A 24689-nucleotide genomic window follows, 5' to 3' on the forward strand; every position below is an offset into this window, starting at 1 on the left:
ACGAAATAGCTTTTCTTAGGCTTTTATAAAGTGACACCCACTTTATAAGTTTATGGGTGAGGCAATGCAATGAAAAGCTTGTTTTGTTGTCTTTTGTATTGTCTTGCAGTACTCCTTGACATGTTGCTTAAGCTAGTGTTTTAATAAGAAAAGTACTCAAATGAAAAACAAACAATAAGGAAACAAAAAACAAAAAAGACACTGAGAATCATAGATGCTTTGATAAACAGACACTTTGAAATTTAGAGCAACCCTTCTACGTTAACTAGTATACCCTAAGATCCATAAGAACACTTTTTGATTCATTGCTACATCTCCTAGCAGACTAAGAGCCTAGGAGATCCTATAATTCACAGAAAAAATATTTATGTATGAATATTTATTTATTATTTTTATTTTAAATATTTGTGGGTACTTAGTAGGTATATATATTAATGGGGTACATGAGGTATTTTGATAGAGGCATACGATGAGTAATAATCACATAAGAGTAAAGGGAGTATCCACCACCTCAAGCAATTATCCTTTGTATTACAAACAATCCAATTGTACACTTTTAGTTTTTTTAAATTTATAATTAAATTATTTTTGACTATAGCCATCCCATTGTGCTAGCAAATACTAGGTATTATTCAATCTTTCTAGCTATTTTTAACCCATTAACCATCCCCACTTTTCCCACTACCCCAAACAACTATTTGTCCCAACCTCTGGTAGCCATCCTTCTACTCTTTATCTCTATGGTTCAATTATTTTAATTTTTAGCTCCCACAAATAAGTTTAAGCATGTGAAGTTTGTCTTTCTGTGCCTAGCTTATTTCACTTAACCTAATAATCTCCAGTTTGTCGATGTTGTTTTAAATGACAGGATCTCATTCTGTTTTGTGGCTGAATAGTACTCCATTCTGTTTAAATACCACATTTTCTTTAGCCATCTGTTGATGCTATTGTAAATATCACTGCAATAAACATGGGAGTGCAGTTATATCTTCAGTATACTGATTTCCTTTCTTTTTAGTGTGTGTGTATATACATATACTATACATGCACACATATATGTATGTGTGTATATATATATACATATATACCCCTATATATATATAGGGATTGCTGGATCTTATGGTAGATGTTTTTAGTTTTTTAAGGAACTTCCAAACTGTTCTCCATAGTGGTTGTACTAATATACATTTCCACCAACAGTGTACAAGGGTTCCCTTTTCTCCATGTCCTCACCAGCATTTGTTACTGTCTTTTGGATCAAAGCCATTTGATTCAAAATATGTCTTTGTTGTACCCTTTTCTGATTTGAATATTAGGGTAATACGGTCAAACATAGAATGAGTTTGAATGTATTTCCTCCTCCTCTGTTTTTCAGAGTATTTGAGTAGGACTGGTGTTCTTTAAAGGTTTGGTAAAATTCAGCAGTGAAGCCATCAGGTAGTGGGCTTTTATTTGCTATTATGGTTTTGATCTCATTACTTGTTATTGGTCTGCTCAGATTTCGCATATGTTCCTGGTTCAATTTTCGTAGCTTGCATGCGTCTAGCAATTTATCCATTTCTTCCAGATTTTTCTATTTCTTTCTATATAACCATTTATAGTAGCCACTAATGATCCTTTAAATTCTGCAGTGTCAGTTGTGATGTCTCCTTTTACATCTCTGATTTTACTTATTTGGGTCTAAAAGTTTGTCAATTTTGTTTACCTTTTTTTAAAAAACAACTTTTCGTTTAGCGATCTTTTGTGTTATTTTCTTCATTTTATACTCATTTATCTCTAATCTTTATTACTTATTTTCTTCTACTAATTTTGTGTTTGATTTGCTCTTGCTTTTGATGTTCTTTAATATGCATCACTGGGTTGTTTATTTGAAGTTTTTCTATTTTTTCATGTAAGCGCTTAAAGCTGTAAACTTCCCTCTTAGTACTGCTTTTGCTGTATCCCATAGATTTTGGTATGTTGTGTTTTTACTATCATTTGTTTCAAGAAATCTTTAAATTTCCTTCTTAATTTACTCATTTACCACTTGTCATTCTGGAACATATTGTTTAATTTCCATGTGTTTGTGTAGTTTCCAAAGTTCCTCTTGGTATTAATTTCTGGCTTTATTCCACTGTGGTCAGAAAAGGTGCTTTATAATATTTCAATTTTTTGAACGTCTTAAGACTTGTTTTGTGACCCAACATATAGTCTATCCTTGAGTATGAACTATGTGCTGAGGAAAAGAATGTTTATTCTGCAGCTGTTGGATGAAATGCTCTGTAAATATCTATTAGATCCATTTGGTCTGTAGCACAGATTAAATCTGATGTTTCTTTATTGATTTTCTGACTGGAAGATCTGTCCAATGCTGAAAGTGGGGTGTAAAGTCTCCAACTATTATAGTATTGGGGTCTATATCTCTCTTTAGCTATAAAAATTTTTACTTTATAAATCTGGATACTCCAGTGTTTATACCTATATTACAGTTGTTATATTCTTGTGCTCAATCAACCCCTTTATCATTATTTGGTGACCTTCTTTGTCTCTTCTTATAGTTTTCATCTTAGAATCTATTTTGCCTAGTCTAAGTATAGCAACTCCTGCTCTTTTTTAGTTTCCATTGGCATGGAATATCTTTTCCCATTCTTTTATTTTCAGTCTGTGTGTGTCTTTATAGGTATTGTGTGTTCTTATAGGCAACAGATCATTGGATCTTTTTTGTTTGTTCATTCATCCACTTTGTGTCTTTTGATTGGAGAGTTTAATTCATTTACCTTCAATGTATTATTGATAAGTAAGAACTTACTGCTGCCATTTTGTTTTTTGTTTCCTGGTTATTTTGTGGTCTTCTCTTCCTTCTTTCCTTTCTTCTTCTTTTCTTTTAGTTAAGATGATTTTCTCTGGTGATATGATTAATTTCTTGCTTTTTACATTTTGTGTATTCATTGTATTTTTTTAAATGTTAAGTTACCACAAAGCTTGCAACTACTATCTTGTAACTCATTATTTTAAGGTGACAACAACTTAACACTGTTTGCATGAACAAACAAACAAATAGGCAAAAAGAAAACTAAGAAAAACTCTACACATTAACCTTGTCCACTGGCTTTTAAACTTTTTATTGTTTGTACTTATATGTTACTGTACTATGTCTCAAAAAGTTGTATTTATTTATTTTTTGGTTCATTTACTCTTTGTACTTAAGAGACAGCAGTTTATACAGTACAGTTATGGTATTATTATGTTCTGTGTTGTTCTGTGTATTTACTATTACTAGTGAGTTTTGTACTGTCAGATGATTTTTTTTACTGCTTATTAACATCCTTTTTTTATTTGATTGAAGTACTCTCTTTAACATTTCTTGTAGAACAGGTGTGGTGTTGATGAAATTCCTCAGCTTTTGTTTGTCTGATAAAGTCTTCGTTTCTCCTTCATGTTTGAAGGATATTTTTACCAGATGTACTATTCTAGGGTGAAATATTTTTTCCTTCAGTACTTTAAATATTACCTGCCACTCTCTCCTGGCCTATAAGGTTTCCAGTGAAAAGTCTGCTGCCAGATGTGTTGGAGCTCTATTGTTTGTTATTTGTTACACTTCTTTTGATGCTTTTAAGATCCTTTTTTATTCTTGATCTTTGGGAGTTTGATTATTAAATGTTCTGAGGTAGTCTTCTTTGGGTTAAATCTGCTTGCCATTCTATAACCTTCTTGTATTTGGAATATTGATATATTTCTCTAGGGTTGGGAAGTTCTCTGTTATTATTCCTTTGGATAAACTTTCTACCCTTGTCTCTTTCTCTACCTCCTCCTTAAGGCCAATAATCCTGTTTGAGGCTATTTTTAGATCCTGTAGGTGTGCTTCATTGGTTTTTATTCTTTTTTCTTTTGTCTCATCTGATTGTATATTCTCAAATAGCCTTTCTTCAAACTCAGTGATTCTTTCTTCTGCTTGATCCATTCTGCTGTTAAAGTACTCTGAGACATTCTTTAGTATGCCAATTGTATGTTACAGCTCCAGAATTTCTGCTTACCTCTTTTTAATTACTTTAATCTCTTTGTTAAATGTATCTGATAAAATTCTGAAGTCCTTCTCTGTGTTATCTTGAAATTAATTGAGTTTCCTCAACACAGATATTTTGAATTATCTGTCTGAAAGTTCACATATCTTTGCTTCTCCAGCATTGGTCCCTGGTGCCTTATTTAGTTCATCTGGGGATGTCATGTCATTTTCCTGGATGGTGTTGATGCTTACAGATGTTTGTCCAGGCATTGAAGAGTTATGTGTTTATTGTAGTCTTCACCTTCTGGGTTTATTTTAGCCGCCCTTCTTGGAAAGATGTTACAGATATTTGAAAAGACCCGAGTGTTGTGATCTAAGCAATATCTACTTTAGGGGCATCCCATGCCTAATAACACTGTGGTTCTTGCTGATTTATAGAGGTATCAGCTTTATGGTCTTGGCTAAGATCTGGGAGAATTCTCTTGATTACCAGGCAGAGACTCTTGTTCTCTTTCCTTATTTTCTCTGAAGCATGCAGAGTCCTTCTTTCTCTGCTGAAAGCTATGCAAAGCTCAGAGTGACCCAAGCTCTCTTGTGGCCATCACCACTAAGACTGTGTTGGGTCAGACCTGAAGCCAGCACAGCAGTGGGTTTCACCTAAAGCCTGATGTAACCACTCCCTGGCTACTGCCTTTATTTGCTCAATGCCTGAGATTCTACAATCAGTAAGTGGAAAAGCCAGCCAGGTCTGTGTACTTCTCTTCAGGACAGCAAGGACCCCCAGGTTCCACATGGACCCAGAAGTACCATCCAGGAATCAGGGGTTAGAGTCAAAAACCTTAGACATCTATTTTGCATTCTATTGTATTGTGAACTGAGCAAGGGTTCAAACCACAAGACACTGCTCTTTCCACTCTTCCCTCCTCATTCCCCTCTGGCTAGTGCTGCTTTAAATGTTCCCTCCATGGGTGAGTATCAGCTGAATTTGGTCTGGTTTTCCATTCTACCCTAGCAGTACAGCACTGAGTTCACTGCCTCACAATTGCTGTGTTCTCCCTCCTTCAGTGCCCAGAGACGTTCTCGGCACCACACCACTACTGCCATGGCTGGGGAAGACTGGTGTCAGTGATTCAGGACTATTATTTCCATATCTACAGTGCTGCTTTCAGTGATATGAAGTTAAAACCACGTACTATGAGTGGTCACTTGAGTTTTGTTTCTCTTGAAGGTGTTTTTTTTTGTGTAGATAGTTGTTAATTTGGTGGCCTTGCAGAGGGGATGATTGGTGGAACTTAATATTCTGCCATCTTGCTCCTATCCTAGCGTTGGTTTAAATATTTTTTCCGTGGGTTGGGATCTGCTGAGTTCAGCCTGATTTTGCTTTCTCCTATGGCAGTGCAGCACTGAGTTCAATACTATCTCTCACAATCCCTGTGCACTCCCTCTGCCAAACACAGATTCCCTCTTCACACAGTCACTACCAGGGGTTAGGGAGGAGTGGTGTTGGTGATTCAAGACTGTCTTTCCTACCTTCTTGCAGTTTTTCTTTCAGTGATATGAAGTTAAAACCAGGTACTGTGCCTACTCACCTGATGACTGGTTCTCATGAAGTGCTTTTCTGTGTTTAGATAATTGTGAAATTGGTGTCCTTAGAGGGTGGATGATTGGTGTAGCCTTCTATTCTGCCTTCTTACTCTGCCCCTCTCTCAGTAAATACTTTTGACAGAATTTTTCTCATGCATCCCCCAAAACTTGCCAACAATAATTAGCAAAAGGAAGGAACACAGCTTTCTTCCATAACTTTGAAAAGTGGCAACCAGAGAAAGAGAGAGACAACTAATATAACTTAATTTTTAACATTGTTTCCCACCAGAAAGCTTTTTTTTATTTATTCGATAAAATCCTAAAAAAAAAAAGCAACTTTAATCCCAATTTAGAGAAACATTACTGAGAAGTGTGACAACTTTAGTATGGGAGTAGCAGTATTTTTACAAAGTACTAGAAAACCTTCCATACTACCTTACCAGAGAAAGGTAAAGGTCAATGCTCATTGTTTTGTTCTTTGCTTAGTGGCAGAAAAGTAGGAAAGGAAAGACAAAACTCTGATAATTAACCAAAACTAATTACCTTTTTGAATAAGTAGGCAATTAGTAAAATGTAAAACAAAAGAAAAAATAAATACTACTGTCTTAGTTTATTTTCTGTTGCCATAACAGAATACCAAAGACTGGGTAATGTATAAAGAAAAATTTATTGCTCACAGTTCTCGAGGCTGTGAAGTCCTATAAAAGGGTGTTGGGCATCTGGTGAGGGACTTTTTTCTGTATCCCAACGTGGTAGAAGGCATCACACGTTGAAAGAGCTCATAAATGGGGAGCAAGAAAGAGCCAAACTTTCATTTATAACAAAGCTACTGCTGTGATAAGAACATTAATCCATTCAAGAGGGTGGAGCCCTCATGACCTAATCATCTCTCAAAGGTCCCACCTTTCAACACTGTTGCATTGGAGATTGAGTTTCCAACACATGAACTTTGAGGGATACATTCAAATCATAGCAAATACCCAGTCCTCTCAGGAAGAGGAAGCTGGTGTAGAGGCACATGCACATGTACATATGTAACCTCTACTTGCCAACTCTGGACTAATATTGTGATAGAACGTAATTATTTTACTGGATTTATTCTCACTGCCTGAAAGGGGATGCAAAAGCATTGTTGGGAGAATAGGTATGTAAGAGAAAGTAAGCACCTGGGCTTATTGGCTCTGTTAAAGCAAAATTTTAGTCCTGGAATAAAAGCGCAGAGGATAAGTCAATCTGAATTCAGATTGTGGCGGGGGGCGGGGGGGGGAGTGGCAAAGAGTTTTTACTCACACAATTTTTAACCATATAGTTTAAGGGCTATATAATGATTGTACATTTCAAATGAGATGACATAACTGTAAAAATAATACAGAACAAAAATATATACCATTAAAAAAAGTCTGAAGAATATATTCCAGAAGAAAACCTTATCCAAGAAACAGAAGAAAATTCAAGAACAAGAAATATAAATAACCCAATAGAAAATGTTCAAAGGATATAAAAACATAATTCATAAAAATATGTGTCCAATAACATATAAAAAATATTCAATCTTATATACACACCTACTAAGTTTCTTTGTCAGATTGACAAGGTTTTACAAATTAGATAATATTCATGGTTTGTGCGCATACAAGAAATATACAGGATTGGTGGAAGCATAAATAGTATAAGTTATTTAGACAGCAGCTGAGAAATAACTCTCACTTTTTAAAATGTAGGGTACATTCTGCTAGCAGAAATTTATATTACAGATATACTCTGTTTAAATCTTGCTTTCTATGTTTGTATGACCTGATTTATCTCCTACCAAGGAAAAATGTTTGCCATTACATAGATCAGGGACAGGGAGGAGTAAGTTACTTCTAATACCAAGGAAATACAAACATTACAGAAGTGGATCTAGATTTTAGTCCACACTTTTTCATTAACTTACTTTTATATTGGACATTTATCTTTCCTGTCTAGGACTGTTTTTTTAATATGTAAAATTATGTTTAGAATTTTTAGATTCTTGAATGATCCTTCTACCTCTCAAACATTGTTCATGGTTACTTACAAAAAGATGTTCTTTATGTTTTAGCTGCTTATTATCGGGAGCATTTTTATGGTTATTTTTCTAATACCAGTTGAATATTGATGATACATCTCATCTAATAGAAACATATTTTCTCCTAGCCCTGCCTTTAACCCTCAGCATACAGATTACAGGGCAACTGTAGGGAAACAAAGGAATGGGCTTGAACTCAAGGTTCTTCCAAACACCCTTGGTGGATGACAGTACCATTAACAGAGATGAGAAGAACAGAAAAATATCACTTTGGAATGAAGATTGAAAAACTGCAGTTTGATATGTCGTAAGTTGAAGTATCTGTGGGACATTCAGCTAAAGATACTCCATAGTCAGCAGTATGTATCCAACTGGAGAGATATAGAAGAGCTGTGATAAGGGCAGGAGCTACAGACCTGAGAGTCATCAAAATAAAGATGATGTTTGAAGTTAAAGATGTGAATATAATCACTCAAGGAAGAGGATGATATGAGAGCAAGAGACTGTTGGGAAGCAGAAGAAGAACCCGTATATAGGGTCAGGATCAGGAAGAAGCAGAAGAGCCTGCAAAGGAAGAGAGAAGGGCAGGAGAAAAGCCTAAAAGTATGAAGCCAGTGAGAGGACAGTGTTTTCGAAAGAAGGAGTTGTCAAGAATGTCAAAACATCTGAGATATAAAGTAAGGTCAAGTCAAAATGTATTCAATTGGATTTGACAGTCTTGTGATTTGTGATCATGGTGGGAATAATTAAATTATATTTTAATGGCAGAAGTCAGTTTTCAGTGGACTGTAAACAGGATGAGAGGTAAAGAAGTAAAAACTGTCTTCAGAGATTTGACTAGAAATAAGAGAGAAGAAAGTGGTAACAGAGCAAATCTTCAAAAAAGGATATTCTTTCTTTTTTATCGTATGCTTATTTTTGTGTATATTTGATCGGAGATGATCCTGCATGTTTATATGCTAAGAAGAAAGGGCTTATAATGAAAAAGTTGAGCATACAGGTGAGAAAAAGGGATAAGTAATAGAACACAGAGCAATTGTTAAATAAGTACTCATTGAACAGCTCATTATGAGTTAGTAAAGTCCTGAAGAATGAGTTTGATGACATTTAAAAAACACACAGAACACATTGTTTAAAATATTCTCTAATTTCTTTTTTCCTCTTTCTCTTTCTTTTTTTATTTCAGAAAATGGTATTTCCTCCTTATTCAAAAGGAGTAGACATAATTGGTAAATTAAGTGATAAAATATATAGAAGACAAGAATTTCTAGAAGTTGAAGTCATAAAGGATATTTCACTTGATTTTATCAATACTTACATATTTTTTAGAAGCCTCAAGAAAAAGTAAACGAATCTCAGAATTTTACTTAAAACATACTGACTATAATGTAATTACAGTGTCTTAATGAAAGAACGGACTTGGCACAATGAGAAGTAGGAAGAAATATAGATGAAAGTAGTTTGCAGAAAAATAACAAATACTCCTATTCTGATCATTAAGTTTACTAACAATCTGAAAGACTAAACCCAAAAAGGATTTTCTGGTATTGCTACATTAAATCAGAAAAGAAGCTACCTCGAGTTTTTTTTTTTTTTTTTTTTTAATAAAAAGAAACAACAAAATCGGGTTAAACTAAAAAGATTTCAAATGAATATCAAAGGGAACAAATAGTGAAAAGTCAGTGGACAGTAGAAACTTGGAATGTCTTAGTACCAAAACTCTAAACATAAATATTAGGCTATTAAAACACACTAAGAATTAGATGTGTTGCCTGAAACGGTACTTAGTTCTTCCAGCCTCGTATGTCTCAGTGGCCACTTGGTGCTGTAGAAGAGGCTCAGGTGCCAGGGGCACGATAGGGGTAGGTGGGCTCTGAGGTGTCCTTCAGCTCCATTATGCTATGGTTATATGATTCTTTGAGATACTTTACTAAAACATAAAGGCATGGTATATTTTTGCCAGGGAGGAAGATAATGTTCTGACCAAGAAATAATATTCAGGGGAAAAAAAAAGTGCCATCATTTCACATATTTCAAGCTTTACTAAGGACAAATGGATATATATATATATATATATATATCCAAGTGAGTAAACTTTATGAGTATATTTAATTAATATGAGCACATTTTAGAGTGGAGAAAGCAAAGACTTCACTCATCCAGCAAATATTTATTCAGTACCTGAAGTGCTAGGAACTATATGAGGGTAGTAAATAAAATAGAATATTCTTGTCCTCATAGAGATATCAGTATACTATGGAGAGGAAGTGGAGGAATAGATGATAAACAAACAAACAAGCAAACTAGTTCGTTGCAAATAAAGAAGTCATTTTTCTCTGACAGAAACTAACAAAGGTCTGGGCAAGAAGCAGAGGGTGACCGTTTTAAGAGGTGGTGTTTCTGTTGAGACTCAAATGATAAGAAGGATCAAGTGATGCAGAAATCCAGGGCAAGGAATAGTATGTTTGAAGCCTCCATAGAAGAAAAGCATTTTATAGTAGATCAGAAAGCAGTAACAAAAAAGAAAAAAAGAAAACGAAAATTTGGCAATGTCTAGGAACAAAAGGGACATTAATGTGGGTAGAATGCTGTGAGCTGAAAAGATAGTAGATTGAAATGAAGTTAAAGAGAAATGGAGAGACAGACCTTATAGAATTTTGCCCTAAATGAAACGGGAAGCCAGGGAATTATGACACAGTCCCATAATAAACCTGCTTCTGTTGCAGAATGGATTGGAATTATCAGGGCAGTTGGTGAGGAATCCAGTTAGAAGATGAATACAGTGGTCCAGTGGTCCAGGATGGAAATTACAGTGACCTCACCCAAGAAGGCAGCAGTGGAGGTAGACAGAAGTTGATAGATTTGTCACTTAAGTCCTGAATCACCTTGGTTGTTACCGAGTCTCTTTCTTTCTGTTTCTTAATTTTGTCTTCTGTAAACTGGGGTTAATTATATTAATACAAAGAGATGTTCAGAACGTGATTTGAGACAAGACATGAGTACCTGACATCAGGTAGGATGCAGTAAATCTCAGTTCTTTACAAATAACTTATCTAAAAATAAGTCCATTCCAAGTTCAAAATAGTAATAGTAACTAAACATCTAGTCAGATATAAACTGTTTGGTTTTCAAACGTGTGTATGATTTCCTAGATAAAGGAAAACATTTAAATGTTTTCATGATATATTTGGGGTTATGAAAAATTTATACAAATAAATACAAATACAGATACAATAAATACAAATACATATAAAATGTATACAGGTAAATGCAATGACCGATTAATTAAAACAAAAAATATAAAGCCAAGAGGTGGAAATTTTTATTTAAATTAGGTTCAGCCACATTCTATTAAACCTTTTCTAAATGTATTAATTTAAAAGTGAAGAATTGAAAACAAATTTTCAGGGTAAAAATCCCTCTCCTTTGAAATGGGGTTGTTGGCTTGAGTACAATGACTGCCCACTTTCCCTCTGTCTCTGTTCTCCTTCATAAACAGGCCCACACACACACATACACACACTCATACACACACATAACTTTTAGAAACTCTGTTTAACATTTGGAAAGAAATGGCTGACATGCAGAAGGGGGATAAGTAAATAAGTTGCATGAACTGTGTATAAATGAACGTACTTAAAATTCTTTAAACAGAAATTTCAGTACCATAGAGATCCTTGAAATGAAGACAGATAAATATGACTAATTATAGCCAAATATCTCTTGCTAAAAATTTAGAGAAACTTTCTGTGAAATGATTTGTAAATAAAAATCTTAATCCAAAATTATATTATAAATATGTCTTCCTCAGTTAAAGAAATATTATGCCCTTTAAAATAGAGCAAAAGAAAAACTGGCCGAGTGTTCTGTGTGAGTAGAATACACTGAATATTCATCTGTGAACAAGAAAGGGAACTGTGGAAAAATGAAAAGACCCTCTTGTTTTTTTGTCTTTCCTTTATACATGTATAAAACTGAACAAAGAAAAGAGACACAAACCCTAGTGTGTTTTCTACGGAAGAAAAACTTGTTTCTGAGAGTTGTCCAGTTTTTCTAAGTCCCCAAATAGCTATCCTCTAAGGAAAAAAAAATATTTTGTTTTAAAGGCAAAGACTCTTGGTTACAGAATACTTCCATATAATGTAATCTTCAGTCTTGCATATAGAGATTATAGGCAAGGCATCTTTTTGGTCATTTTAAACAATAGCAGTGCAGATTTTATAGGCACGTTTCTGTGCTCTTTAAGGACAAAATGTGCATATTTTCAAGGCAGGAGACCTTGAAAGTTGGGGGATAGTTTTGGGCAGTAGCACAGAGTTAATTTCTTTGCAGACCAACTAGAGATTGAAACCATGAGCAGATCTATTGAAATCCCAAGTTCTCATGACAAGATAGGCCCAAATTCTGCAGAGATCTCAAGTGCTAGAATAAGTTGTTTGAAAAGTTTTGCAGCTCCCTGCCTTCATCCTGACAGTAGCATTAATTTTAAAATGACTATATTCCTAGATAAAAACACACATTTTAAAAATTTTATAAATAACCTTAATCCTTTTGTTCTGACAATATAATAAAGAAGACATAATATTGATAAATACGAGTTAATGTTTTTTGGAGCCTTTTAAAATCCATATTGATTTCCAAAACGTTTGTTTCTACTGTTGAAAAGAGAAATTCAAATCACCTGATTGTTCACAGTAAGTAAAATTCAGGTACATATCTCTGATTTCACTAGACAGGTAGTATTGAAAAAAATGAAACATGCCTGTCACCTGACACTTGAAAACATAATATTTGTGAAACTTGGTGTTTTTGTTGTTGTTTTGTTTTGTTTTTTTAGTAGGGGCGTGCTCACTGTGTTTCCTAGGCTCACCTTAAACTTCTGAGCTCAAGCAATTTTCCCATCTCAGCCTCCCAAGTTGCTGGGATTACAGGCTCCTATCACCACACTCAGCTTCTTAAACTTAGTTGTTTTATGTTTCCTGTTTTTAATGTTAGAAATAAATGGATTTAACTAAAACAGTAGCCTTTATTTATTGTAGCAGTTTTAGGTTTAAAAAAAAGAAAAAAGAAAAAAAAAACCTGGGGAGAAAGTAGAGTTCTATATGCCCATTCACCCTTCTCCTCCCTGCTTTTCCCTATTATTAACTATGGTGGTACATTTGCTACAACTAATGAACCAATATTGATACATTATTATAACTATAGTACGTTAGGGTTCACTGGGTGTACATTTAATGGATTTTGACAAATGCATGATGTTATGTGCCCACCGTCGTAGTATCATACAAATTACTTTCACTGCCATCAAAATCCTCTGTACTCTACCTCTTTATCCCTCCCCATTTCCAAATCCTGGCATCTTGTTTACTGTATCTATAGTTTGCCTTTTCCAGAATGTTGTATAGTTGGAATCATACACAATATAGCTGTTTGGACTGGTTTATTTCATTTAACAGTATGCACTTACGGTTTCCCTGTATAGTTTCATGATTAATAGCTCACTTCTCTTTAGCGCTGGATAATCTTCCATTGTATGGATGTACAAGTTTGTTTATGCATTCACCTACTTAAAGACATCTTCGTTGCCTCCAAATTTTTTGCAGTTGTAAATTGGGCTGCTATAAACATTTATGTGAAGGATTTTGTGGAACATAATTTTCAACAAAATACCAATGAGTACGATTACTAGATCATATGGTAAGTGTATGTTTAATTTTGTAAGAAACTGCCAAATAGCATTTTGCATTCCCGCCAGCAATGAGTGAGAGTTTGTATTCTCTACATCCTTGACAGCATTTGTTGTTGCCAGTGTTTTGAGTTTTAGCCATTCTAATAGGTGTTTAGTGGTATCTCATTGTTTTAATTTACACTTCTCTAATGGCATGTTATGTTGATCTGTTTCTATGCAGGTTTTTCATCTGCATTTCTTTGGTGAAATGTCTGTTCAGATCTTTTGCTCACATTTTATTCAAGTTGTTTTTCTTCTTGAGTTTTAAGACTTTTTGGTGTATTTTGGATAATTGTCAATAATCAGAAATGTGTTTAGCAAATATTCTCTTCTATTCTGTGATTTGTCTTTCACAAATATGGAAGTTTTAATTTTAACAAAGTCTAACATCAATTATTTCTTTCATAAGTCTGGTTTGTGTTGTTATATCTAAGAACTTATTGCCAAACCCAAGATCAACTAGATGTTCTCCTATTTTCTTCTGAAAGTTTTACAGTTTTGCATTGTACATTTAGGTCTATGATTTATTTTGAGTTAATTTTTGTGAATTTAATGTCAATGTCTAGATTTTTTTTCATGTGGATGTTCAGTTATTAGACTGTTTGTTGAAAAGACTTTTGCTCCATTGTATTGCCTTTACTTCTTTGTCAAAGAACAGTTGACTGTACTCATGTGGATCTATTTCTGGCCTCTCTCTTCTGTTCCATTGATCTAGTTATGTGTTTGCAAATACCACACTACCTTGACTCATGTAGCTATATAGTAAGTCTTGGGGTTGGGTAGTGTCAGCATTCTGACTCTTTCTTCAATACTGTGTTTTCTATTCTAGATTTTTGCTTCTCCATATAACCTTAAGAATCTCTTTGTGAATATCCACAAAATAGCTTCGTGGGATTTTGATTGGGATTATGTTGAATTTAAAAATTAAATTGGGAAGAAGTAATATTTTGATAGTATTGAGTGTTACTATCCATGAACATGGAATATCTCTCCATTTATTTAGTTCTTATTTGATATCTTTGATCAGAGTTTTGTAGTTTTCTTCATATAGATCTTATAGATCTTATACATATTTTGTTAGATTTTATATGAAGAATTTATTTAATTTTTTGGTCTTAGTGTAGGTGTTATGCTTTCAATTTTAAATTTCAATATTTAATTGGTAATATATTGAAACACAAATTTTGTATACCTTTACTGCCTGACTCCCAATTTCTATTTAAAAAAATCCCTAAACTTGTGTATGTATATTAAATTGCTCTTTGCTTCCATATGGTTCCCAATTCTTCTTTTTAATATGTGATTTTAAAAAAGCTCCCCATTATCAATTTATAATACTGCTATTGGTCAACAGCTCATATTTTTATTTGAAGTTTATTCTGGAATGTGTATTAAATTTGGTGTGGTGTGTTTCCAACCATCTTATAAGTCCAATTCATGTATTCCATTGGATATAAAAGAGTAGTCTGACTTTTTTGTCTTGTAAGAGTAGAGTGCTAGAATTTATCTTTTGATGCTTATTTTTTCCTGTTTTTAAAGTGCTTATTTTAACAAACCTGGAAAACACTGAAGAATATAATAAAATTGTTCAAAAGCCTAGAATATAGGTAATAGTTTGTAATATAGGCTAATTTTTTTTTTTAACTTTTGAGAGATTTCCTTTTTTGATTTGTGAGAAATTCATCAGGTTTAGAATATGCCACAGCAGATATAATTTTTTTTCCTTCTAATGATCAAGAATTTAGTACATATCAGATGAAAGATTTTGCTAGTTCACCTAAATGTAGACATAAGTATGTCCTTGCTAGTATTAATGGTATTCTGTTATTGCAAGAAGTTGATAGTGTTTTCCTGTGCCAGAGCTTTTGGGACTGAAGTCATAGGACTTGTTATATATTCTCAGAATTCTCTGCTGACCTAGTAGTGGGGACCGTATTTTTTAAAAAAAGTATATAATGAGGTTTTTTGTTTGTTTGCTTTTGGAGAACAATTTATCCAGGGATATAGCATTTGGAACCTGGAAAATTACTTTTGGCCGCATGACGCTGAGTAACACTGAGTTAAATGATTATGAGTCACACATAAGTTAAAGTAGCTAAAGTGTTAAGTTCTCTTTGGTCTTGTCCACAACATCAATACTGAGAGGTCCTGATAGGCCAATGTTTCTTTTGAATATACCCAACCTATGGAGAGAAAAATCTGTTAAGTGTTTCTAGGGTTTGGGAAATGTGAAAGGATATTGGTAAGTCATGGTGAACTGGTCTCAAAGTATTACTGGAAAAGAAAACAGGCCACAAAACTAACAGGAAAATGTTACTTTAAATCCTTTATTTTAAAATCATAATATTTTCCTTAAAGTTTATGTTTTAGGACTTCTAGCGGTGCGGTGGAAGAATACAAAATATTTAATCTGATAAAAGAAATATTCTACTAATTTACAAATAATTTGAAAATGAATTAGTTAATATTTAAAATATTAAATAATGTGCCATAATCAACATTTAAAATCATCTACATTCAGATTTGTTATCCTAAAGTTATCAGCAATATAATATGCCTTAGAAGAAAAACCAGAAGAATTTGCCTCTTATAAGCACTTTAGAGCAACTATTTGATAACTGTGCCTTCAAAGTTAAATATTAGATGGCATTGCCAGATGGATCTCATATGATAAATAGCACTCTATAAGATGGCATTTTATTTTGCTATTTTCTTAAAAAATGAAAGTCCAACACAAAATAGTCTAGGTCATTAAATGAATTCAGAATTATACCTTAAACAAATACAAGATTGCAACATAAATTAACAAAGGCCAATGAATTCAAAGTTGATGCTGACTTTTTCCATTTTATTTAAATTATGCAATAGCTTCAGTTATCATTGAGAATTGTTTTATTATTTTTATTGTTGTTGCTAACATATTTTTTGACCAAAATATCTCCGAATATTTGACTGCATATTGCAGAGGCAGTTAAAAAACAATGATAACTGAAATGCTTGGAGAGGTGGTAGTATAAACAAAACTTAAATGTAGCTTAGAACTCTTTTTTCTTTATGGGAAAGAGAACACTTCATTCAACTATATTTTTCCTGACATAACAAATATATAGCACTGTTTTCAAGCTAGTTACCACAGTTCTTGGGCCAAGAAAGTAGAGATGTTTCATTCTAGAAAAAATACTGGGATCGAGTATAAATATTTGAGGAAATTCCTTCTAAGAATAAAGAACTTTTTGATGGAAAAACAGTAAGTAGAAAAAAATTTCTTTCTTTAAGAAAGAAAAGCTGATAAGTTTGCATTAAGTTTTATATAGCACAAATTATGTGTAATGATTACATGATATTTGAAGTTTTTACATGTACCCTCAATTTGTGTAAGTTCCTTTCTTCCTCTCTTCCATCCTTCTGTCCTTCCATTCTTTCTGTTTTCCCCTGAAATTTTCCCTCCCCCTTTCATTTCCCTCCCCCTTTCCTTTCCTTTCATTTTCCTCTTCCTTTCCTTTCCTTTCATTTTCCTCCTCCTTTCCTTTCCTTTCCTTCTGCCTTTCATTTCCTTCTCCCTTTCCCTCTCCCTTTCCCTTTCCCTCTCCCATTTCCCTTTCCCTTTCACTTCCCTTTCCTTTCCCTCCTCCTTTGATTTCCCTCTTCCTTTCCTTTCCCTGCTCCTCTCCTCTCTTTTCCCCTCCTTTTCCCTTCCCCTCCCCTCCTTTCCCGTCCATCCTTTTCTCTCCCCTCTCCTCATTCTTTTCTCTTGACTTTGATGATACCATATTCTGATTGATCTTACCCATTTTTATGGCTTCAGTTACTATATATGGATTGATAACAGCCCCATCTTTATCTTCAACAAGATTCTCTTCCTGAACCTCAGACTCCAATACCAGTTACCCTCTAGACATCTTCATTTGAATAACCCGTAAGTAATTTAACATATAAAGAAACAAACGTAGCACATCCAAGCCACTTCCCTCATGATTCACATCTCTGTGAATGATATCACCACCAACCCAGATACCCAAGTCAGATAAGCTCAACTTGATCCCTTCCTGACTACTATATTCAGTTAACTACCAGATTCTTTTGAATCTACATCTTTGAAATTATCCAGTCTTCTGCATATCTAGAGTCACTATTCTATTCTGCATCATCATGCTTTACCTTAGTTATTGAAATAATATTCTAATGCCTCTTCTTTCTTCAGTTATGCACCCATGTTTTTATTTGAGATAAAAGGAAACATGAAACAGTCTGCCATGTGACTTTATCACTTAATACTCTTTGGTAGTTTCCCATTACTCTTATGATTAAGTCTGGTTATTTTCAGAGGTTTCAGAAGGTCAGGCATATAAAGAGGTCACAAATTCTTTTGTGATGGCACAACAGCTCTGTTGATTTTGTTGGTGGTTATATGAATATATGTGATACAAAGACATACCAAAAATGAGTGCATGCACAAACTGATGAAATACAAATAAAATTTGTTGTTTATTTTATTGTGCTAAGTCAACTTCCTCATTTTCATAATGTATATGGTTATGTAAGATGGTGCCAATGTGGAAAGCTGGGTAATGGGTAAATTTGACCTATCTATACTAATTTGCAACTTCATGTGTGTATATAATCAATTCAAAATAAAAAGATGTTAATTTGCTTGACTGTAGTAATCATTTCACTATTTATAGTTATATCAAAACATGCTGAACACCTTAAATATATCCTAGAAAAATAAATGGTTTTAAGAATAAAATCTATCAGTTTCTAGCTGGCTAATGTTGAACAAATTATTTGCCCTTTCTACCTTTGCTCCTTCTTTTCCCCAGAAGATTACATCATCATCTAGCCAAAAAAAAGTAGACACCTTCATCTAAATACATGCTTAACATCCCAAGATAAAATCCGTAAATATTCTGGGTCAGCTGAGAGGGACTAGCTAGTGGTTTCCTCTTTTCATGAAGTTTTGTAAAAAGAAATTAACGTACCACTTAAAAAGACTAATCTGTTTACCTATGTTCTGAACCCTAATTCTACTTTTTTAGAAATTTTGTACTACTGATTAATTTTATCTTTTCTATGTCTTCATGCTTTGTCTCTTTGTTAACTCCATGTTATCAACATTAAAACTTGTTCAAGCTCTTCACTATTTTTTTAAAAAAAGAAAAGAAAAAGAAAATTCTTTCCTAACATTTCAATCTGCCTTGAAAAATTACTTCAATTCTTTGGAAACCATTGTTTTTATTGTTTGCTTTTTGACTTTTCATGTATTATTTGGATTATACTAATCATGTTACTGAATCTAATGGACACTTAAAAATTTGTTTTACACATACCATAAAATTTCACCCATTTCAAGAATAGAGTTTAGCATATTCACAATGTGTACAAACATTACCACTATCTAATTCCAGTACATTTTAATCACCCCAAAGATTCTACACTGTGGATCTAGCAATCATTCCTGGAGATCCATGCTCTTTTCTTCCAGTGATTTGTAACTACCTGATTATCTCTCTACCTAATACTCTACCAAAAACATGGTGATACTGGAGATTTCTCTCTTTGTCTTCTGTTTTCCAAGTTAACCCTCCCTAGTTGCCTTTCCAAGTTAACCCTCCCTAGTTGCCTCAACTGCCCCTACTGTTTAAGATTTCTCACCATTCTTGAGGAATCGCCACACTGTCTTCCACAACGGTTGAACTAATTTACACTCCCACCAACAGGGTAAAAGCATTCCTATTTCTCCACATCCTCTCCAGGATCTGTTGTTTCCTGACTTTTTCATGATCTCCATTCTAACTGGTGTGAGATGGCATCTTACTGTGGTTTTGATTTGCATTTCTCTAATGACCAGTGATGATGAGCTTCTTTTTTTGCATGTTTGTTGGCTGCATAAATGTCTTCTTTTGAGAAGTGTCTGTTCATATCCTTCACCCACTTTTTGATAGGGTTGTTTGTTTTTAACTTGTATCTAGAACTAGAAATACCACTTGATCTAGGAATCCCATTACTGGGTATATACCCAAAGGATTATAAATCATTCTACTATAAAGATACATGTCCATGTATGTTTATTGTGGCACTGTTCACAATAGCAAAGACTTGGAACCAACCCAAATAAATGCCCATCAATGATAGACTGGATAAAGAAAATGTGGCACATACACACCATGGAATACTATGCAGCCATAAAAAGGGATGAGTTCATGTCCTTTGCAGGGACATGGATGAAGCTGGAAACCATCATTCTCAGCAAACTAACAAAAGAACAGAAAACCAGACACCACATGTTCTCACTCATAAGTGGGATTTAAACAATGAGAACACATGGACACAGGGAGGGGGATATCACACACTGGGGCCTGTTGGGGGCTGGGAGGCCAGGGGAGGGATAGCATTAGGAGAAATACCTCATGTAGATGACAGGTTGATATGTGCAGCAAACCACCATGGCACGTGTATACCTATGTGACAAACCTGCACGTTCTGCACATGTGCCCCAGAACTTAAAGCATAATAATTTAAAAAAATAAAAGAAAAAAAGATTTCTCACCACTCTACATGTTTTTCTCTTTAGGCTTTTTGATGAGGCAGTGTCCTCATAATATAAGACACATGCCATGATCTGGCCAGTTCAGGGTAAGGTGGGATAATTGCTATTTTCTTTAATTTATTATTATAACTCATGTTATTATCATGGAACTTCTTTGATCCTTGATTGATACATGGAACTTCTGACATTTGCTGACATTCCCTCTATAGTTTCCTGCTTCTAATGAATAATATTAATTTTACTTTTAAAAATTGGGGTTGGGAGAAGGTAAAGGGGAGATGGATGTGAGGAAATGGGATACATGACTAACACCAACTTAATGTGCATCTGGCATAATCATCAGTTAATTCAATTTAGTTTCATTTTTGACTTGGTTAGTATCCTACAAAATAAATAATTAATACTAAATTTGAGAATAAGTGTATTTCTTGCAATTGACCAGAGATTTCTGGGGTTTTTGATAGCACTAAATGAATACATGTTATGTTCTATAATACTGTGGTATTATTTTCAATAACTGAAATGAGAAAATAAGTGTATTTTGAAGAAGTGAATAGAAAGCACTTGTATCTGATTTCTGCTGAGATGTTTTCAAAGTTACTAAATAAAAGCAGCATTTGTGACTTAGGGTGAAGCTTAGGAAATAGGGGTCTTTATATGATTTTTTTTCTTTAAATGTTAAGACTACTCCCAATGGATAGTTTAATGATTCTAAATGGAAACTAGAAAAGCAGGTTTAACAGTAACCAGATGTCCTGGGATTTAGAATGGCATGCTAAAAGTAGCAGCCTATATGAAGCTTTTGAAAACTCATGATGCTTGTCATTTCTTATTTTCTTTTATGAACTATTTCAAAAATATAATAAGGAACAAAATTAATGTAATAAATACCAAATATCCATCGCCCATATTTTAACAAAATTAGCATTTGCCATATTTGCTTGAATTTTGTTTTTATAGAAATTAATCACTGCAGAAATAGTTGAAGTTCCCTCGTGTTTACAGTTCCACCTTTTGTCCCTAGAGGTAACCACTCTTCTGAAGTTAATGCATATGCTTTCAGTTCATATTTTTACTATTTTTATATTTTCAGTTCATGCATGCACATGTGCATACACTTATCAATGAACATTCGGTGCAGTTTTGTGTACTTAAAAATTTACATAAATCATTTCTCATCATAATGCCATAGTTTGCAATCTCTATTCCAAGGCACTCCTGTAGGGCCACAGTGAACTCACAGGTGGGCCATGAAATATTTAAAATTTTTAAGAGAAACGTAGCAATATTCAACATCTGTCAGACACCAGGTCAGACACTAGCTTGAATAGTTCAGTTTTAGCATGGGATTTCTGTAAATTCATCCTGATGGTGTCATGTCTTTGTGAAGCTTGGTTTTTGGTGGTTGCTGTCATAGAAAGCAGGTACTGCATGAAAATCAGTATAGAACAAGAAATAAGTGTTGCAGTGTCCAATCAGATTTCAAGGTTTGAAAAGTTGTGCAGTGCCTGATAGGCACACGTATCCCAATAATAATAAACTTAAAGATGGCTATATAAGAATGAAGTAAAAATAATTTTTAAAAATTTATGTTTATTATTTCTATAGGGCTGTATTGCTGGGACAAAAATACTTATTGAGTTATTTAGACCTAATGACTAAATTAATGGATCTGTTACATACTTTTAAGCTGTTTGTTGTGAAAATATTACTAAGGCCGGGCGCGGTGGCTCAAGCCTGTAATCCCAGCACTTTGGGAGGCCGAGACGGGCGGATCACGAGGTCAGGAGATCGAGACCATCCTGGCTAACACGGTGAAACCCTGTCTCTACTTAAAAATACAAAAAAAAAAAAACTAGCCGGGCGATGAGGCGGGCGCCTGTAGTCCCAGCTACTCGGGAGGCTGAGGCAGGAGAATGGCGTAAACCCGGGAGGCGGAGCTTGCAGTGAGCTGAGATCCGGCCACTGCACTCCAGCCTGGGCGACAGAGCAAGACTCCGCCTCAAAAAAAAAAAAAAGAAAAAAAGAAAATATTACTAAGACACTAAGTACTCTGAAAAAAAAGTAAGAAGACAATGAAGTTTGGATATTTATTTTTCTTTCTGTAATAGTTTGTAAAAGGCTGCAATTATCCATTCCTTAAAGGCTTGGCAGGATTCAACTGTTAAACCATGTGAGATGTAACTTGTCAGGAGATTATTTTTTCTCTCAATTATTGATCATAAATGTATTCAGGTTTTCTATTTCTAATTACATAGTCTTCTTATGTTACACTTTTCTAGGAAACTGCCTATTTCATTTGAGTTTGTAAACCCAAACTTATAAATTGATTGCCATTTAGTTGTTTAGTTGTTTAGTATATTATCAGGTTATTTTAAACCTTTTCTGTATTTTTCAAGATACATTCTCTTCATTCCTAAAGTTTCTAATTAGTGTCTCTATTTCTTTCTTAAATATTTAATGATTAATATTTTTTGATCAGCATAAGTTTTACTATGGGTTGAATACTAAATAGGATTTGGCCTAATGTATTACACCTCTTCTTAAAGAACAAAATTTTGGTTTTGTTGATTCTCTCTATTGTACATTTATTTCATGTTATTAATTTTTGTTCTAATCATTATTGTCTTTCCTTTTATATGGATTTATTCTGCTATTATTTTTTAACTTGCTAAATTAGATCCTTAACTAATTAATTTTACATATTTTAAAAATCTAATATATGCATTTAAAGCCATAAATTTCCCACTAAGAACCACTTTAGCTGCATCCCACAGGTTTTGATATGTAGTTTTGATTTCTTCTTTGACTCATGGAATATTTATGAATTTTTTTTAGTTTCTAAATATATAGGGCTTTTTAATCTGTCTTTTTGTCTTAATTTCTTATTTTATTCCGTTGCAGTCAGATACCTTATTTTGTGATACCAATTCTTTGGTATTTGTTTAACACCTCTTTTTAGATCATAATGGCTGAATTTTATAAATATTACACATTAGTTGGAAAGAATGTACAATGTTCGAGGGGGGAAATTTTTACACATCAGTTAATTCCAAATGATGTAGTTTAAACCTTCTGTCTTTTCTAATTTTATTCTTTCCTGTTGATGTATCTTCTGCCTCATGACTCACTCCTTTACTTTGTTCAGAGTTCTGCTCAAATATCACCTTCTTAGAGTATTTTCATAAATATTTTTTCTACATATCTGTTTCTCCATCTCTTCATCTATTTTCTTTTGTACTACTTTTCTCTTGTGGCATTTATTGGTACTGAACATTATATTTTATATTTCTGTATTCATTGTCTTCCTCGTGAGAATATAAACTTGCTGAGAACAGGAATTATGTTTTATTCACTAATGTATCTTCAGGGTCTAAAATAGTATCTGCCTAAAAACGCATTTAATAGATAGATGTTGAATTGAACAAAAGAGTATCAGTTTTTGATCCTATGGTTAGCTCATTCTCAGTTGAAGAAGGTTGTTTTCTCTGTGAGTTCTGTGGGTCCTTCCAAAGTAATTTAGTATTTCCTTCTATTGTGTGACCCAAGATGTGTGCCTGTAGTGGTCTATGGAAAACCTCATTGGTTTTGTGTTAATTTTTGGCTTTCAGTTTTCTCTCCCAATTAGTGCAGTGCTGATAACTAAGGCATCCATGGCACGTGTCTGGGTTTCATTTTCTATGTGTCTTTTTATTTATTTATTTATTTATTTATTTATTACCCAGATCCCTAAGAAGACTTCTAGCTTTATTACTTTGTCTCTTGGCTAGTCTATAGACTTTTCTAGTGTAAATCTTACAGATGCAGGAGGGGACATCCATTAATAAGTGTGAGTCTCAGTTTCTGTTCCACTCCTCTCATTGGCTTCAGGCTTTGTCTGTTTTCCCACACTGCGGACAAATATATGGATATATGTGGCTGTGGTGCTCTAGGGGGACACCGAGAGTTCAGCCCCACCTCCTGCTCTAGCTTTGAGTTCTTTCTTTTTGTCTGACACCCAGAGATTTCCCTTTATAGCTTTCATTCTAACTTGTTTCACTTCTTAATTAGCAAAATCATACTGAATATCTCTTTATATGAAAAGAAAGAGAGATACAACTGTGTCAGCTGAATCTGCCTGTCTTGACTTTTAATAGGTTTTTTAGGATATTTATGCTAATCTTTATGATTGCTTGTAGCCTAATAAGTGTTCTACAGTAATGCATAGTATGTATATGATTAATGTATTTAGCCCTTGATTTAGATCATGTTGCCCTAATTTTTCAGTGGCTGACATATTTACTCCTGTACTGTCACATCAATAATCATATCTGATTGGTAAAATTAAATCTCCTTTAAGTTAGCACTTAGCATCATACAGTGAGTATTTGTGTGTGTGTGAGAGAGACAGTGTGTGTACGTCTAGTGGAGGGAGTAAAAAAGAAAGAGAGAAGTTGAGAAGTTTAGGTGAAGAGAGAGATTATTACAAAAAAAAAAGATAGTTTAGGAGAGAAAGAGAGATAAGAAGACCACAGGGAGTAGGTGAGATGGCATTGATAAGACAGTTTGTACCTAGACAAGACTTATCTTTGGCAAGGTTGGTTTAATTCTTTTCCGGGATGCAGATTAATTAGCAGAGGCAGATATATTATTTCAATTCCAATCTTCCCTCCCCTTCAACATATTGTACCTGACTTCTTTTACATGTAGCTAAACAGGTAATTTTGCTGATACCTGAGTGATGTTGAAGGGTTTGCACTTACACTCAACTTTTGGCACTTTATTATTTGTGCTGTATTCATGTCTGTAGGGAAAAATT

The 24689-nt window shown here is 34.0% G+C and overlaps 1 protein-coding gene across 16 annotated transcripts in view; it reads left to right on the forward strand.

Annotated features, from left to right (window-relative positions):
- ZBTB20 (zinc finger and BTB domain containing 20) overlaps positions 1-24689 on the forward strand; it is an 845365-nt gene that overhangs the window by 135796 nt on the left and 684880 nt on the right. Inside the window, exon 1 of one of the 16 annotated variants that reach the window (XM_033211192.1) lies at positions 19915-19982. The exons of the other annotated variants lie outside the window; for them this stretch is intronic. The gene's annotated coding sequence lies outside the window, so the exon portion shown is untranslated. Of the gene's footprint in view, positions 1-19914; positions 19983-24689 lie in introns of those variants that run through there. 16 annotated transcript variants of the gene reach the window in all.

Source organism: Trachypithecus francoisi, unplaced genomic scaffold (assembly GCF_009764315.1).
Source record: "Trachypithecus francoisi isolate TF-2019V2 unplaced genomic scaffold, Tfra_2.0 Lachesis_group0, whole genome shotgun sequence".
NCBI lineage: Eukaryota > Metazoa > Chordata > Mammalia > Primates > Cercopithecidae > Trachypithecus > Trachypithecus francoisi.